Source organism: Triticum dicoccoides, chromosome 1A, assembly GCF_002162155.2.
Source record: "Triticum dicoccoides isolate Atlit2015 ecotype Zavitan chromosome 1A, WEW_v2.0, whole genome shotgun sequence".
Lineage (NCBI taxonomy): Eukaryota > Viridiplantae > Streptophyta > Magnoliopsida > Poales > Poaceae > Triticum > Triticum dicoccoides.
The window spans coordinates 258,154,155-258,173,813 of NC_041380.1; the positions used below are offsets into that span (position 1 = coordinate 258,154,155).

Consider the following 19,659-nt stretch of genomic DNA (forward strand, 5'->3'; position numbering starts at 1 on the left):
AACATGTAACTTGAGCGTTCATGTGTGCATGCTACTGAGCTATGCAATTTACCTAGTAAATTAACTAACCACACAGAATTTATCGTTGAGCAGAGTAGAGCTAGCAGCAACAGTCGAGATATGAAAGCGGCGGAACTGGTAGAGCTCCATCTGGACCTCGCCCTTCTCCTTCTGACTTTATTATTACAGTAAACATACCCGTACGTTGCAATGGGAGAAAATCAATAAAAGCATCTATCTAGAATCCCACTCCAAAGAATTATGTAGAGCCAAAGGGGGTCCAAACAAAGAACCTCATATGTGCTAATAAATTTTGACAAACCTATATGTACTAATAACCTTTCCAGACAGTACTAAAAAAGAATTAGGAAATTGTCCCGTTGAATGATGAAAAACAAAAAAGGAAGATAATAGGTTGTTCATATGCACCCGATCTCTCCACCAAAACCAACCATCATCCATCCTTGTCAGCTTCAAGTTCTGTTGTTGTACTGATTCCTCTGCACCACAAACAAACAGTAACCACGATCACCACAAGGAACTGATAGTGCTACGGCATGCAACCAACGACTGATTTGTGATCAAGTCGGTGGTGTTACGGGTCGTATGATGCCATTGATGAGCCTAGTGAACAATATGCATGTGAGTCTTCATGATTTTCTTTTAATATTCGATGCATTGGAGTTTCTTCTGAAGATCTAATCTCCTTCAGAACAATACATAATACAACAACCAAGAGCTAAATAAGTCACAACAGTATCAGGTAGAGTTTTCGGGTTCAATGCACATTGCAAAATGGTTTAGATCAACTTAGCAACCAGCAATTAAGTGGTCAATAATCTCATCTCTACCACGTAATTGACAGGTTTTATCTCCCTGAAAACATCGTTTGAATAAATTGACTTTAGTAAGTATGTTTATTTTTTCAAAACCAGCCATGAAAAACTTTAATTTTCAGGGGAAGCTTCACTTTCCAAAGAAATTTATCTAGAAATTAATATTTCTCAAGTTCATTCTCTTGTACAGATAGCTAACAGAAAAAATCCCATCAGAAGTATAATTGAATCTTTATCAATGCAGAAATTGACACCTTCACAAGTACTCCCTCCGTTCCACAATACATGCCTTCCATTTGTCAAAATATAGATGTATCTAGACATGTTTTAGTATATAGGTACATCCATTTTTGGACAAATGAAAGTCAAGTATTTTGAAACGAAGGGAGTAGCTTGGATGCTGTTTCACAATTTTAAAATAGCACCAATGTGTCCATGTACTTTGCGCCGACTCCCAGCCATGTGTAAGAATCTCAGCAACAGAGACACCTTTGCTAAAGAAAATGTTGTGCGGCCTGGGGATAAGATTGAGTAAAAGTTTCACAATCCACAAATCTTCCTGTCACCTACTTGTTTCTAGTTCTGCGATTGGTTAACTCAGTTACCAACTAAGTAGTGTCAGGCTTTCTACTTTACACAATACCAATAAAATTCATCAGAGAGTATCTTTGTACCTACTCTACCATGAAGAAGCTAGTTAATTTAGCAAAAAAGGCAACTATGTAAAAACACAGTAGTGCTAGTTTATTGGAATCTGATTCCTTTCCACCATTGTTAGAGTCTACAGTGCATCGGTAGAACTGAAGGGGTTGAAAAGTTCAGAGACAGTGCCCATCAGGTAGCTAGCAGGTTGTACTTTATTTAAAAAAGAGGATGACACAAGATTCTTAGTTCTTTCAGGAAAGAAAGAGAGAGGAATACCATCTCAGAGTGGTTGGAGCCGCGCCACTCCATGGATACGGCAGGAACGATGCAACCGGTCGACGTCCGAGAGTCCTCCTTGGCACCATCACCATCCTGGACTCTGCTTCCGTGCCCACGGGCCAATGGCATCTGCTCAGCCTCAAGCGTTGTGGGTGTGCCGGGCGGGGAGCAGGCGGTGAGGTCCCAGGTGGGGGTGGGAGGCGGCGGCGGGGTGGCACTCGGTAGGCAGAGCGGCCAACGGCGCTGTGGTTGCACGTGAAATCATAGTCAGAACTTTGCATTTGAAGGTACACGCTCAGAGGAACAATTTTTTTCTCGATGCCGAAAGTACCAAATGCCTAAAACTGAAAATCACATCCTGAAACTGAGCATTTTATTGAGAATCAGCAAAAAAAAAAATTAAAGACAACAATACACAGAAAGGTGAACGGTGATCTGATTTCAACACAAAATACTCATGAAGAAATAAAATGGGTGGACAGTGATTTGGTTTCTAAACATAAAGCTGATCATGTTTATGCCACACATTAAGCACATAATGTGTGCGTATTTGTAGCCTGAAACTTCTACCAACTAAAACTACTCCCAAAGGCAATCTTCAACTTGAACCTTATTCAAATTTGAACTAAAACCACGACAAGTAATTTGGAACGGAGGGAGTAACACATAAAGCTACAGACTACAATTTAGATGCACAGATTTAGCTCACTCAAATCAGTTTAGAGAGTACGCACACCCAATTCTGGAAAAAATAATGCGAGGCCTAATTGTACCGATCCTTACACCTGTGAATCTGTGACCCTCCGCTGCATCAAGCATAAACCATCGTGAGATTGATTCCTTAATTGATCTGAAAAGAGCTGCTTGGATCTAGATGAACATGCGCGCTTTGCTGCGCCGGGAATTGTTGTGATGATTTATCAGTTACGTCCTTCACTATTTAGATGTTGGCTTTAGCAATCAAATGAACAAATGCCATCCCTCTACATATCAGAACCAGTAGTAATGGGCATTCTTTAACAATTGTTTGTTCTTCTAAAATTAGAACTGAATAGAATCATACATCTCTTTAAAACTAACCTTACGGACATTACAGGAAGTGAAATCAAAGGACAACATGTTGTCATAAAGAGATGCGGTGGAATCAGTTTTTTCAGGGTCAATCAAATGAACAAAACGAACATAAAGCAAACTGCACACTGTGGCATATCATCACCTTATAGTAGCTCTGGCCTTGTACAGGAACAAAGTAGAGAGCAGCATGTGGAACCTCTGTCCAGGAAGTAAAGTAAAATTACCTGAATACCAGTCTTCCTCCAACAGTTCTCAATCTGTAAACTCCATCATACCGCACACCAGATTCAGGAGCACATGAAAAACGCTTCTCTTTGAGGGACCTTTTTAAGTTCGCAAACAAGATGATATAATAACAAATATCAGCAGAAAAGTAGATGGCCTCCATATATGCAACAAAATGTATTGGTGAAAAAGAAATCATGGAAGATAATAATGCAATGAAACAAGACATAAATGAAAAGAGCTGCAATATCATTTTGTTTCACTGAAACGACACAAATGGAAATGGAAAACCATTTCATCTACATGAATCAACTTAATTCATCTTCATGCTTTTCTAGTCAAAAAAATAAAGAAAATACTTCAATGGTAGTTAATGTTTCAGTCAATACTTCAAATGGTGAGCAGTTTCAGTCAATGCTACATTATTTTCAGGTGAATACAAAATGATGCACTAATGCGAGCAGTTTAAGTCAATTCTCAAATGGTAGTTACAGCTTTAAAAGGAAAAAAATAGGAAAAGAAGATACATATGTTATGAATCCTAACATACCTTGCAGTCTCAGGGGCAAATCTGATCACTTTATAAGATTGCAGGCGACTTTTTGTCTCAAGATAACTCGCTAGATCACCCTATTGAGTTAACACGGATCTAGTTATCGGCAATAGATGACTAATATTTTCCAGGACAATCCAGTAAGATTCTTTCTTATGGTTGCAATAACAAAAAAAAATTGTTCACGAAACATATATGCATACTGCTTTCAAAAACCCTATTACATGGAGGAATGCTTTTCTAGATATGGATATGATGAAAAAGGAATACACGCATTTGTTCTGTTTGTAAAGTGATCTGGATATGCATAAAGTGACCTGGATATTCAAAAAAATTGTTCACGAAACTTATATGCATACACGCATTTTCTAGATATGAAGAAAAGTATTGTAAAGTGATCTGGATGAGATGCTTTGAGTACAAATCACGTCTTGCAGACTCTCTATTAGGCCAATCACAAGCAATATATTAAAGGAGATGGAATACACATGGCTTAACTTGTCCAATGTTCCATTTACGTGCACAGAGATTCACAAATCATTTCCAACTCTTCGACATCAGGCTTAACAATAGCAGAAACTTCATATGTTTTCTCGTCATAGCTAACACCCACCCACCTCAGGGCATGCGCCCCTCCATGACCAGCCTCACGAAAGCAGCAGCTGCAGACCTCTCCTAGTGGGCGTTTCATTTCAAATCAAAAGACAGGAGCTCACTCCTGGACTGGAAACCAATCCTCCTAGCTCTCTCCGTATAGTTTCCTTGAGGCTGTTGTTCTTAGTTCTCCACTTTGGACGTAACCAGTAAAAACACTCCCTGTACTCGTGTTGCCGGGTACTGTCGCCGCTTGAGACTTGAGAAATGAAAATTCAGGTGGGGTGCCTTCTCCGCCCCCACTCCCCCAATGTACTGTTAGAACTTGATATAAGAGGAAAGGTGGAATAAAACCTTGAGTAGCTGCAGGTCGATGGCGTCCTTCACATCTCCTTGGAGAAGCCCTTGACGACAGCGACCATGGTGGATGGGGAACTCCCATGGCGTGCTCCATCTGCATCTGCAGCAGAGGATATGACGAGAAGATGAGGTCTAGGGGTGGCGGATCCCGACCAAGAAGGAAGGAGGGACAAACCTGGGGCCGCCGGAGACGCGCCGGCGAAGCACTGCCCGAAACCCTAGCCACGGGGGTGTGGTTGCGAGCGGGCGGTAGAGGTCGGGAGATGAGAATCTGGCCGGAGGGGAGGGAGGCGCGGAGCATGGGGAGCTCGGGGCTGTGCTGCGCAGCGCCGGAGCTCGCCGAAAGCGGCCGGCGTGGGCGGCGGCGGCGGTGACTTCGTGGGCGAGAGGGAGAGGAGTCGAGCCCATGCGTGTGTGGTTGTGTTTTTTTTTCTCTTTACAAAGCTGCTCGGACCGCGCGTTGAATACTCCGAACGCCAGGGTGTTTTGTGCAAAATTGAAACATTTTCTCAGATATCCACTTAAGATAGGACTGCGGGTTGAATTCTGACAAATTGAGGGACTTCTTTGCAAAATGCCTGATGACGGACGACCAGAAGCGATCGCTGGTTTATTAGTATATATAGGGATAGGGATAGGGATAGGGATAGGGATAGGGATAGGGATAGGGATAGGGAATTCTGACAAATTGAGGGACTTCTTTGCAAAATGCCTGATGACGGACGACCAGAAGCGATCGCTGGTTTATTAGTAGGGAAAGAAATTAAAAATTAAAATTAACTAGCAAAAAAGCCCGTGCGTTGCAACGGGAGAAAAAAATTACACTTTGTAAGGTCTAAACCGCATGGACGGCATTAAGGATGTCCGGCAGAGGAAAAACATCGGACTTCTTCGTCTTTGAAGCTAACCCTATCCGTTTGATGAGCTTTCGCCTTGGTGGATCGCATCGTCTCCACATGTCTGTGTGCATCATCTCCCAACCACCCAGGCTTGCACTACACGACAATAGCATACTCATCCTACTTCATGCCAGAATTTACGGTTCTATCCCATTCCTTTCTGTACTTGTAGCAGAAAGAATATTGGACTTCCTTTTACCCACATTTTCATGTTCATCATCTTCTGCCTTGCTTTGCTGTTTGCTCAACCAATGGTACATTGATATACAATAAAAGATGGGACAGACTCTTGCCAAAAACTTTAGCTACCTTCCTCGAGAGAGCGCCACCATCAAAGCATGTGCGTTTCAACTGGAGAGAAAACATGAAACCGTTAAGGATCAAACTACCCCTCCCTTGCTTTCTATTGGACGTGATGGAGAATAGAATAGGCAGTGCATCCCTCGCCACGGAAGAGCTACAACATGTCCATGGTGTCCGAGTGTAAAGCCACAATGAGTGTCGCCATTGGTGTTCTTGTCAACCATCGACCGATTCACAGCCAAGAAAGAGTTGCATCTTATCCATGTTGTCTGGGTGCAGAACGACGATAGAGTTATCATCATTGGTGTCCTCGTCGACTTGTTCCTCTCAAGAATCGTCGTGTAGTACTTCCCGCTCAGATTCTTCCTTCTCGGATGCCATATATGCGATTTGGAATAAATGTGTGGCCGGACGGTTCAAAATTAATAGGTCACATGATGATAAAATATTAACGCATCCTGCAGTTTCACATTTATAGTATTTAATATTTTTACATGTATGTATAGACAGTTATATTTTTAATTTTCTTACACATGTGTAAAGTCTCCAATGGTAAATTACATTTGACTGTACACAAATTTTCAACTACTACAGCTTAATAGGAACATTGTACTTTACCGAAACAAAAATAGGATGAAATAGTTCATGATGGGAATACGTAAATATTGTATGGCATTGTACAGTATCAATCATGGTGAATCTGAATCACGAACATTGCCAAAACTGGAGTTCTCTTCTCCCCCGAAATTAACAAAAGCATAACAATACAACACTTCTCACTCATATTTCCAAACTACTTTCATAAGGCGCAGAGAGCTGCTCCAGTGAGAAAACACACAAAAAGCTTCTACAATCCTAGGAGATCAGCGAAACATGAGAAATACTCAAGTAACAATGAATGATGGACTGAAATGCAAACTGTAGTTCTGCAAGTACGAACATCTATCCTCTTAGATAAATATACATCTATCCTCTTATACAGATAAATATTTTTGCAATCTATCACTTTTTCCCTGAAGCCAAGAATCGAAACACTATGAGGTATTTCTAAACTGACACATACATGTTAGCAAAGCCATGACTGCATGTGAAAGCATATATCTGTAGTTCTTAATTAGCGGCAAGTATGCACTGCAAATTGGAATAATTTCAGGCATTGAATTAAAAAAAGAAATTGAATTGTTAACAGAAAACATATTGCCTATGTTGATCGCCTTTTTTTGCTGTGGTCATGCTCTATAAACTTTGAATATCACACATAATTTGTATTCTATCTCAAACAAAATTGAACAAAAGGTCTATAGCTCATTCCTATAACAAACCCGACTGCCATACAGAATAAAAGTCTACAACAAATTTTGTGAAAAAAGCTAGAAAGTAGAAATCTTACATCTTTTTCAAAGCTCTGGCGTTTATTGGCTTGGAGCTCCTGAACCTGCTTTTCAATACAGTGCAAGTCAAATCTCAGCCTCTTGTCATAGTCATAGTATGATCTCCCCTGAAATCCTCCTCACAGGCCTCCATCTCGAAACCTTCATGGGCTAGAGAAAAAGATAATAAAACATGCCAAACAGATTGAGAAAAGTGACATAATAAGTATCTATTGGAAAGATCGAGCCTAGGATTATCTATTTTTTGCTTCGTTGTGCATTGCATCTGCAGTTGCACAAAAAATTGATCATTGCATTCTTCTAAATCCAGAATGTCCAGTCTTTACAATCTACTCCCTCTGTTCCTAAATATTTGTCTTTTTAGAGATTTTTCAAATGGACTACCACATAGGGATGTATATAGACATATTTTAGAGTGTAAATTCACTCATTTTGCTCCGTATGTAGTCACTTGTTGAAATCTCTAGAAAGACAAATATTTAGGAACGGAGGGAGTAGCTCATTACAATCATCATACAGGTAAGTTCAACATTGAGAAAAGAAAGAAACAGAAAAGAAAAAAAGGAATAGGCAAAGAAGAAATTGTTGCTATACTTTTGCTAGAAAATAACCCAGCCTATATGACTACATCGATCTAGGCAAAGATCTTTACCCAACATCCTTCTCTCTAATTATCAAAAATTCATGATTGGAATCAAAACCAAGCAAACTTTCATATTGATCTGCCTACACTTTATACTTTCAACACCAACCGTACATTGCACATTATCCACAATGCAAACTGAAAGATATGCAGTTCTTGTTTGAGAACCGAAGAGATATGCATGCGTATCATAGTACTGAAAGGGGTATATAGAAAAGCTAGTGTCGTGGAAAATCAGAACACAAAATTCGAATTATTTGGTGTGCGAATGGCGCTTACACAATCTGAATCTGATGCCGCTCGGGCTCACTGTTGTAGAAGGTGCAACCGCTGCTGAACGGGAACAGCAACCTGGTAAAGAAGAATTGAATACTACATAGAAGACATCATGGAGGGAAATATGATGCACCCAAAAGGCCAAAACAATACCAATTTAACCAATAGCAGAGTTTTGAAAGGCACTCACATACCTAGTTAGTTAGTTATCTAAATTGCATGATGTGTGAGATGTGCCTTCTTGTTTGCACAATCACCATCCATGGAACTTCCTCCTTTCTTGGGCACAGGATGATTTCGAATTCATCTTCTGGACCTCCTCCTTGGTGTAAATAAAGATCTTGCACAGTATGCTGCAGAATTCTCTGCTGACAAGATAATATAGTAAATAATAGGAAGGGGATTTATGTTGTATACACATAAAGCAAGCATCAAGTTACAGGGCTTACTCCCCCTCTGTCAGTATACACCATCTGTCATTCTCTAGTGCAAGAGCCAAACTAATGCATTTGTTGGGCGTGCCAGCTCGTGTGTGAATCATCCTCCACGTACAGGCCACCCCCTCCGATCCTCCTCTGAGTCATTGAGTCCATGTGGCTCTATCCGGCCATCCCTGCTGCCGCCGGCTTGCTGGCTCTCGTGGGCCTAGCCAGGGTAGAGTGGAACCATATAGCATTGGTCTGAACCAATGAGAACTGATCAAATGTTAGGCACTGCTAATAAAGGCTGCAGGCCAATTACATGAACACCAATGAGAAATTGCACAAGAATGAATTAACATAGTGGAATTCAGGTAGCCAACTCAAATGGAAAAACTGAAGGACATGGAAAAGCAATGTCATGACCCTTCTAGTCACTAAATTGTTCAGACTCCTAGAGCATATACTAAAGAACATACAGAACTCCCTCTATGAAGAAATGCAAAATATTTGATCAAGACTGTTGCAACTCCTGTACCATTTTTTGTGAACCTCTTCAAGCTGTTATAATATGAAGACTTGCTATATATATTTTCAGAGCCAACCAATTATGTATACCTTAAGCCAATTAACTACAGAGATGTAGAGTGGAACCATATAGCATTGGTCTGAACCACTAATGCAAACCTTTAGACAATTAAGTACAGAGATTTAGAGTGGAACCATGTAGCACTGGTATGAAAATTTTGTCATACAGCAGCTGTTCTTCTAGATAAAAATTTAGCTAGCTTTATCACCTTTTATTGCTACTTCCAAAATAGTCGATTAAATAATTACCTCTGTGCCATCACCATGAGATTAGTTTACCTTTTCTTATATTTTTCTGTCATACAATAGCTGTTCCTCCTAGATACAAATTTAGCTAGAGTTATCACATTTGATCGCTACTTCTAATTATTGTTTTTCCTCAAGAGCATCTTGTAATGAGGACAGGGGGGTGTTTTAGGCATTGACTTGTTCAGAGCTTATGTAGTAGTTGATGAAAGATGCAAATTGATTACACTGTAGTATGTACCTCAGGTCGGACAAAGTTCCGGCGGACAGTGGAGTACGTGCAGACGGATTTCCGGCGACGTCAACAGTGTACAACGATGTCAAAAACTTGCAATACGACGATGAGCCAAATAACTGCAGATTGCGCAGAGTTAGAACACACAAGATTACTTAACCTTGCAATTAGAATACAAAGGGTTCACTAATGTCTTTTTTCCTATATGACATATGCAAATTATCTGGATATGAATTGGGTAGTATTTATTACATTGATTGATGGGACTGTAGCAATAACAAAAACTTTCAGTAGCAAGCTACATCTCGTTCTCTATCTAAATGTACATCAATCAGTAGTATCTATATAAATGTGAAGCAATCATAGATCAATCAGTAGTATCTATATAAATGTGAAGCAATCAACACTTCTCTCTCTCTCTCTCTCTTATCCACAAGAGCAGATCAGTAGGCGTTGGACCATGTCTCTCATCTCTGTTCTCTCTCTCTCTCTCTCTCTCTCTTTCTAGCAGCAGCGACCAGTAGCAGTTCCATCAATCCCTCTATCTAAATGTGCAGCAATCATCATCTCTCTCTGCTCTCTCTCATTCTCACATATCTCACTAGCAACAGCGTCCAGCATGCCCTCTGCTCTCTCCCTAGAGAGAGAACTCCTCGTCGGCAAGGGCGTATGCCTTACCAGCTCCCAGCTCACCCGCCCCACCGCGGAAGCGACCTATCCCCTACACAGCATCGAGGAGAGGGGCGGATTGAGATCAATCACAGAGAAAGAGATGAGGGGGAGGAGATCCCATAGGGACGTGAGAAGTGCGACGGGAAACACTGAGGCGGGCTTCTGCTCCAAGTTCTGGGAGGAAGACGGAGGCGAGGGGGGCCAAGAAGGAAGGAGGAACGAACCTGGGGCCGCCGGAGACGAGCCGGCGAAGCCCTGCCCGGAACCCTAGCCACGTGGGTGGGGTTGCAAGCGGGCGGTAGAGGATGGGAGCGGAGAATCTGGTCGGAGGGGAGGGAGGCTCGGACCGTGAGGAGCTCGGGAGCGTGCTGCACGGCGTCGGAGGTCGCCGGAAGCGGCCGGCGCAGGTGGCGGCGGCGGCGAGGAGTTCGTGGGCGAGAGGTAGAGGAGACGAGCGCCTGTGGTCTGTTTGTTGCCGTATTTTTTTTCCTTTACAAATCTGCTTGGATCACAGGTTGAATACTCCAAAAGATAGGGAGTTTTTTTGTAAAAACGAAACGTTTTCCTGGGTAACCACTTAAAATAGGACCGCGGGTTGATTTCGAAGAAACGCGGGGATGTTTTTGCAAAACTGCCACGACAGACGACCAGAAGCAATAGCTGGTTTATTAGTACTAGGTAAAGATATAATATATATATATATATATATATATATATTATAGAGAAAAGATTTTTCAAAATAATTTGAAGGTGAATCGATATTTCAGGATTAAAAACAGTTGACCGCACCGAAATATGCAATAATTCGTGTACTTTTTAACCGTGGCCACAATATGGGGTGTAATGCTAACAAAAAGAAGATGGGCTCCAAAAAAATTCTTAAGAATTAGCAAATGGGTTGTACATTATTATAAATAATGCACACGGGAGCAGTGACTGTTGGATGTCCATCCAACGGCTGTCATGCTTCTTCAATCTCTGCTTTTCCTGCTCCAGCCACTCAAACAAGCGCCGGCGGGACTGCCTGCTCCCTCCTCCCGCGGCTGGCTATGCTGCCGCGCAGGCCTCACCGCCCCACCGTACTCCTATCGCTGGCCTAGCCATCCCTCTACTCACCCACACCTGCTGTTATTCTCCGGTGACGGCAGACGAACCAGTAAACCCTCGTACTCCTCCGCGTGGGAAACAAATGCTGAGTCTTCCCTGGCTCCTTGTCGTTCCCTTCTTAGGCCTCGCCGTCGTCCACCGCCCTGGTGCTCTCGGCGCGTCTTGGTCAACGTGGTCAATGAACGACATCCACCGGATGTGGACTGTACGTGGAGAGGCTGACAGCTGGGTCCACGGTCGCACGCAAGGAAATGCCTCCTTATTACGCGCAAAATAATGATTTTTCCACCTGACAGCTAGGACCCATGGAAGGGCTTCTGTATTTCGCGAAAAAATCACCCCCCCCCGCTGACAGGTCGGACCCACCAGCTATATCTTCGCACACAAGGAAGTGCGTCCTTATGACGCACAAAAAAATGAATACCCCCTGCTAGCAGGGACCCACCATAGTGGGTGGCTGACTTGTGGGCCTACTAAGTTGACGGGGACAGAGGGGTTTGTCAACTTAGTCAATATGAACGATTCTAGCTCCAGTGACCGTCTGATGTCCATCCAATGACCATAGTGCTTCTTCAACCTCTGGTCTTCTTGCTCCAGCCGCACAAAGCAGCGCCGGTCGTGCCGCCTTCTTGTGCCTCCCATGACCGGCTGTGCTGCTGTAGAGGCCTCACGACCACATCATATACTCGCATCCCTGGCATGTCTATCCCTCTACTCACCCACATCTGTTATTTTCCGGTGACGGTAGTCGAATCGGTCAACCCTTGTACTCTCCACCGCGTGGGCAGCCACTGCCATGTCTTCCCCGGCTCCGTGTCATTCCCTTCGTAGGCCTTGCCATCATCCACCGCCCTGGTGCTCTCGGCGCAGCGTGGTCAACATGGTCAAAGAATGACATCCATCGGAAGTGGACTGTACGTGGAGAGGCTGATAGCTGGGTCCACGGCCGCACACAAGGAAATGCCTCCTTATTACACGCAAAATAATGATTCCTCCACCTGACATCTGGGACCCGCCGGAAAGGCCTTTGTATTTCACGAAAAAATGTTCCCTCCGCTGATAGGTCGGACCCACCAACTATATCTTCGCACGCAAGGAAGTGCCTCCTTATTGCGCACAAAAAAATGAATACCCCCTACCAGTTGAGACCCACCACAGTGGGAGGCTGACTTGTGGGCCTACTAAATTGACGGGGACGGAGGGCTTTGTCTACTTAGTCAATATGTAGCTCCAGTGACCGTACGATGTCCATCCAACGGCCTTAGTGCTTCTTCAACCTCTGGTCTTCTTGCTCCAGCCGCCCAAAGCAGCACCGGTTGTGCCGCCTGCTCCTGCCTCCCGTGGCCGGCTGTGCTGCCGCGAAGGCCTCACCGCCCCCATACTACTCCCACTGCTGGCCAAGCCATCCCTCCACTCACCCACACCCCCTGTTATTCTGCGGCGATGACAGTCTCACACCGCAGCCGAACCAGTGAACCCTCGTACTCCTCTCCGCGTGGGCATCCACTGCCGCGTCTTCCCCGGCTCCGCGTCGTCCCCTTCCTAGGCCTCGCCGTTATCCACCGCCTTGGTGCTCTCGGGGCGGCGTGGTCAATGTGGTCAACGACCAACTTCCATCGGAAGAGTACTGTACGTGGAGAGGCTGACAGCTGGGTCCACGGCAACCGCAAGGAAGTGCCTCATTACGCACAAAATAATTATTCCTGTACCTGATAGCGGGGACCCACCGGACGGGCCACCGTATTTCGCAAAAAAAAGTTTCCCCCTGACTACTGGGACCAACCGGCTACATCTTCGCACACAAGGAAGTGCGTTCGGGCAAAAAAACGATTCGCCCCCTTGACTGCTGGGACCCACCAGCTATATCTTCGCACGCAAGTGCTTGACAGTCAGGACCCACCTGGTTGAAGTGTACGTAGTGCTGTCTTTCCGGTCGCGAATGTGTATGTACATACTGGTCAATGTACATCGCGCACGTGTCGTAGTTGAGGTGCAGATGTAGCATGTACACGTACGTACAACAGCGAGTGTGCAAGAAAGAAAATACGGCCACGTACGTACATACGGGCGGGGTCTCGAATGCCTACTCGCACATACATACGGCCAGGGCTCGTGTACATGGCTGGGTCGGGAAGGAGAAACTACGTCGTCGTCATGTTCATGGGGAGGCAACGGAATGCGTCATGTTCATCGGGAGGCAACGGAACGCGTGGGAGCCAACCAGCTTGGACGGAACAGCCGATGGAAACGAGGCCTAGCATACCGCAGAACGGAGGAAACAGCCTTGTGTTCGACCGGCCACTTTCGAAACGGGATCCTGTTCATCGGGAGGGGTCCGGCGTATCGCAAAACGAAGGAAACAGACCTCCTACGGTCAAAACGGGGGTCCTGTTGATCAGGAGGGGTGTGGCGTAACGCAAAACGGAGGAAATGGACTTGTGTTGGAGCGCTACGGTTGAAACGGGGGTCTTGTTCATAGGGAGGGGTGTGGCGTACCGCAAAACAGGACTCCACGGAATACTGTTCATCTCCACCGTCGACCCCCTCCAGCCTCCACAGGCTACTGTTCATCCACTGTCGACCTCCTCCAGCCTCCACCTGCGACTGTTCATCCACGAGCTCCTGTTCATCCAGCCTTGCTACCTCTTTTAGCACTGCGTTGGTTTTCCCCGAAGAGGAAATGATGATGCAGCAAAGTAGCGTAAGTATTTCCCTCAGTTTTTGAGAACCAAGGTATCAATCCAGTAGGAGGCTACGCGCGAGTCCCTCGCACCTGCACAAAAAAAATAAATCCTCGCAACCAACGCAAATAGGGGTTGTCAATCCCTATAGGGCCACTTACGAGAGTGAGATCTGATAGATATGATAAGATAATATTTTTGGTATTTTTGTGATAAAGATGCAAAGTGAAATAAAGGCAAAGTAAATAGCAAAGGAACTAACTAAGTAGTAGGAGATCAATATGATAAAGATAGACCCGGGGGCCATAGGTTTCACTAATGGCTTCTCTCGAGAGCATAAGTATTCTACGGTGGGTGAAAAAAATACTGCTGAGCAATTGACAGAATTGAGCATAATTATGAGAATACCTAGGTATTATCATGTATATAGGCATCACGTCCGAGACAAGTAGACCGACTCCTGCCTACATCTACTACTATTACTCCACTCATCAACCGCTATCCAGCATGCATCTAGAGTATTAAGTTAAAAACAGAGTAACGCCTTAAGCAAGATGACATGATGTAGAGGGATAGACTCATGCAATATGAAGAAAACCCCATCTTGTTATCCTCGATGGCAACAATACAATACGTGCCTTGCTGCCCTTACTGTCACCGGGAAAGGACACCGCAAGATTGAACCCAAAGCTAAGCACTTCTCCCATTGCAAGAAAGATCAATCTAGTAGGCCAAACCAAACTGATAATCCAAAGAGACTTGCAAATATAACCAATCATACATAAAAGAATTCAGAGAAGATTCAAATATTATTCATAGATAGACTTGATCATAAACCCATAATTCATCGGTCTCAACAAACACACCGCAAAAAGAAGATTACATCGAATAGAAGAGAGGGGGAGAACGTTGTATTGAGATCCAAAAAGAGAGAAGAAGCCATCTAGATACTAACTATGGACCTGTAGGTCTGAGGTAAACTACTCACACTTCATCAGAGAGGCTATGGTGTTGATGTAGAAGCCCTCCGTGATCGATGCCCTCTCCGGCGAAGCTCTGGAACAGGCCCCAAGATGGGATCTCGTGGATACATAAAGTTATGACGGTGGAACTAGGGTTTTGGCTCCGTTTTTGATCGTTTGGGGGTACGTAGGTATATATAGGAGGAAGGAGTATGTCGATGGAGCAAAAGGGGGCCCATGAGGGTGGAGGGCGCGCCTGGTGGGGGTGGGCGCGCCCCCCTACCTCGTGCCCTCCTGTTTTCTTTCTTGATGTAGGGTCCAAGTCTCTCGGATCATAATCTTCGTAAAAATCATGTTCCCAAAGGTTTCATTCCGTTTGGACTCCGTTTGATATTCCTTTTCTTCAAAACCCTAAAACAGACAAAAAACAGCAATTCTGGGTTGGGCCTCCGATTAATAGGTTAGTCCCAAAAAAATATAAAAGTGGATAATAAAGCCCAATAATGTCCAAAACAGTAGATAATATAGCATGGAGCAATCAAAAATTATAGATAAGTTGGAGACGTATCAAGCATCCCCAAGCTTAATTCCTGCTCGTCCTCGAGTAGGTAAATGATAAAAATAGAATTTTTGATGCGGAGTGCTACTTGGCATAATTTTAATGTAATTCTTCTTAATTGTGGTATGAATATTCAGATCCAAAAGATTCAAGACAAAAGTTCAGACATAAAAATAATAATACTTCAAGCATACTAACAAAGCAATTATGTTTTCTCAAAATAACATGGCTAAAGAAAGTTATCCCTACAAAATCATATAGTATGGCTATGCTCTATCTTCACCACACAAAATATTTAAATCATGCACAACCCCGATGACAAGCCAAGCAATTGTTTCATACTTTTGACATTCTCAAAACTTTTTCAATTTTCATGCAATACATGAGTGTGAGCCATGGATATAGCACTATAGGTGGAATAGAATGGTGGTTCTAGAGAAGACAAAAAGGGGAAGATAGTCTCACATCAACTAGGCATATCAACGGGCTATGGAGATGCCCGTCAATAGATATCAATGTGAGTGAGTAGGAATTGCCATGCAACGGATGCACAAGAGCTATAAGTATATGAAAGCTCAAAAAGAAACTAAGTGGGTGTGCATCCAACTTGCTTGCTCATGAAGACCTAGGGCAATTTGAGGAAGCCCATCATTGGAATATACAAGCCAAGTTCTATAATGAAAGATTCCCACCAGTATATGAAAGTGATAACATAGGAGACTCTCTACTATGAAGATCATGGTGCTACTTTGAAGCACAAGTGTGGTAAAAGGATAGTAACATTGTCCCTTCTCTCTTTTTCTCTCATTTTTTTATTTGGGCCTTTTTCTCTTTTTTATGGCCTCTTTTCTTTCTCTTTTTTTATTTGGGCTTCTTTGGCCTCTTTTATTTATTTTTCGTCCGGAGTCTCATCCCGACTTGTGGGGGAATCATAGTCTCCATCATCCTTTCCTCATTGGGACAATGCTCTAATAATGATGATCATCACACTTTTATTTTTATTACAACTCAACAATTACAACTCGATACTTAGAACAAAATATGACTCTATGTAAATGCCTCCGGCGGTGTACCGGGATATGCAATGACTCATGAGTGACAGGTATGAAAGAATTATGAATGGTGGCTTTGCCCCAAATACGATGTCAACTACATGATCATGCTAAACAATATGACAATGATGGAGTGTGTCATAATAAACGGAACGGTGGAAAGTTGCATGGCAATATATCTCGGAATGGCTATGGAAATGCCATAATAGGTAGGTATGGTGGCTATTTTGAGGAAGGTATATGGTGGGTGTATGATACCGGCGAAAGGTGCGCGGTATTAGAGATGCTAGCAAAGGTGGAAGGGTGAGAGTGCGTATAATCCATGGACTCAACATTAGTCATAAAGAACTCATATACTTATTGCAAAAATCTACAAGTTATCAAAGCAAAGTATTACGCGCATGCTCCTAGGGGGATAGATTGGTAGGAAAAGACCATCGCTCGTCCCCGACCGCCACTCATAAGGAAGACAATCAATAAATAAATCATGCTCCGACTTCATCACATAACGGTTCACCATACGTGCATGCTACGGGAATCACAAACTTCAACACAAGTATTTCTCAAATTCACAACTACTCAACTAGCATGACTTTAATATCACCATCTCTATATCTCAAAACAATTATCAACTATCAAACTTATCATAGTATTCAACACACTCATAAGAAGGTTTTATTATTAATCTTGCATACCAAGCATATTAAGATTTTAAGCAAATTACCATGCTATTAATACTCTCAAAATAATCTAAGTGAAGCATGAGAGATCAATAGTTTCTATAAAGCAAATCCACCACCGTGCTCTAAAAGATATAAGTGAAGTACTAGAGCAAAATTATATAACTCAAAAGATATAAGCGAAGCACATAGAGTATTCTAACAAATTCCAAATCATGTATGGATCTCTCAAAAGGTGTGTACAGCAAGGATTATTATGGTAAACTAATAAGCAAAGACTCAAATCATACAAGACGCTCCAAGCAAAACACATATCATGTGGTAAATAAAAATATAGCTCCAAGTAAAGTTACCGATAGAAGTAGACGAAAGAGGGGATGCCTTCCGGGGCATCCCCAAGCTTTGGCTTTTAGGTGTCCTTAGATTATCTTGGGGGTGCCATGGGCATCCCCAAGCTTAGTCTCATGCCACTCCTTGTTCCATAATCCATCAAATCTGTACCCAAAACTTGAAAACTTCACAACACAAAACTTAAAGTAGAAAATCTCGCGAGCTCCATTAGCGAAAGAAAATAAAAGACCACTTCAAGGTACTGTAATGAACTCATTCTTTATTTATATTGGTGTTATACCTACTGTATTCCAACTTCTCTATGGTTTATAAACTATTTTACTAGCCATAGATTCATCAAAATAAGCAAACAACACATGAAAAACAGAATCTGTCAAAAACAGAACAGTCTGTAGTAATCTGTAGCTAGCGCAAGATCTGGAACCCCAAAAATTATAAAATATATTTCTGGACGTGAGGAATTTATCTGTTAATCATCTTCAAAAATAATTAACTAAATAGCACTCTTCAAATAAAAATGACAGCAGTTCTCGTGAGCGCTAAAGTTTCTGTTTTTTACAGCAAGTTCAACAAGACTTTCCCCAAGTCTTCCCAACGGTTCTACTTGGCACAAACACTAATTAAACACAAAAAACACAACCAAAACAGAGGCTAGATAAATTATTTATTACTAAACAAGAGCAAAAATCAAGGAATAAAAATAAAATTGGGTTGCCTCCCAACAAGCGCTATCGTTTAACGCCCCTAGCTAGGCATAACAAGCAAGAATAGATCTAGGTATTGCCATCTTTGGTAGGCAATTCTTCGATGAGGCATCTACCATCTTTAGGAATTTCTTTCTTTTTATTAATTATCAAACTTTTAGGCACAAGATCAAAAATTCATTTGTAACAAATGGTTCCTTAATGATAGCAAAAAGATTGGGATGAACACTTATAGACTTGAGATCCGCATTTTCCTTACTAGATGATTGTCCCTTATTTTTAGGAACGTACATAAGCTTGGCAACTTTAGTGGAAGGACTTGGAGTATTCTTTACGAAAGAAAAAGCGGTTCCCAAGTTGGTAATAATATTATCAAGTTTATCGATCCTAATGGAATCGTGACTTATTTTCTTATTAACTATGGGTTCCTTTTCTTTAATATCTTTCAAAGTAACTCCTACTTTAGGTCCATATTGAGAGATTCGGCTGTGGATCTTTTTAACCAAAATTTAATTAACTCTACAATAGCAACCTTATTTTCAATAATCTCAAGCCTTTGCATTATATGCTCCAAAGTTAATCTAGTTCCATTAACCAAGAGAGGGGGTGAGCCAAATAAATCTAACATAGCATTATAAGAATCAAAAGTATGGCTACCCAAAAAGTTACCTCCAGTAATAGTATCAAGAACATAACGGTGCCAAGGAGTAATGCCTACATAAAAATTGCGAAGGAGAATGGTAGTAGATTGCTTCCTAGTAGATCTATTTTGAGCATTGCAAATTCTATACCAAGCATCTTTTAGATTTTCACCCTCCCTTTGCTTAAAATTTAGAATTTCATTATCGGGAGACAACGGAGAAGATAAGGGACTAGCCATAACGACAAGCAAACAAACTAACACACAGGCAAACAAAAAGCAAGCAGGCAAAAAGAGGCAAATAGAGAGGGAGGATAGAGAGATAGAGAGAGGGTGAATAAAACAGCAAGGGTGAAGTGGGGGGAGAGGAAAACGAGAGGCAAATGGCAAATAATGTAATGCGGGAGATAAGGGTATGTGATGGGTACTTGGTATGTTGACTTTTGCGTAGACCTCCCCGGCAACGGCGCCAGAACTCCTTCTTGCTACCTCTTTTAGCATTGCGTTGGTTTTCCCCGAAGAGGAAGGGATGATGCAACAAAGTAGCGTAAGTATTTCCCTCAGTTTTTGAGAACCAAGGTATCAATCCAGTAGGAGGCTACGCGCGAGCCCTCGCACCTACACAAAATAAATAAATCCTCGCAACCAACACAAATAGGGGTTGTCAATCCCTATAGGGCCACTT

The 19,659-nt window shown here is 42.7% G+C and overlaps 1 long non-coding RNA gene across 6 annotated transcripts; it reads right to left on the bottom strand.

Moving 5' to 3' along the window:
* Nucleotides 1-5,329: 5,329 nt before the first annotated feature.
* On the bottom strand, nucleotides 5,330-10,777 carry LOC119267955. 6 transcript variants are annotated; one of them, XR_005132773.1, is made up of 7 exons: nucleotides 10,463-10,774; nucleotides 9,573-9,685; nucleotides 8,528-8,773; nucleotides 8,273-8,443; nucleotides 8,082-8,153; nucleotides 7,159-7,309; nucleotides 5,330-6,226 (listed from the first exon to the last, which is right to left on the bottom strand). It is a non-coding gene; the product is annotated as an uncharacterized LOC119267955 (long non-coding RNA). The 6 variants fall into 6 exon arrangements; XR_005132772.1 differs by lacking the exon at nucleotides 5,330-6,226 and adding an exon at nucleotides 6,398-6,623; XR_005132771.1 differs by lacking the exon at nucleotides 5,330-6,226 and having other exon boundaries at nucleotides 6,398-7,309; nucleotides 8,082-8,174; nucleotides 10,463-10,777.
* Between the last annotated feature and the right edge of the window lie 8,882 nt (nucleotides 10,778-19,659).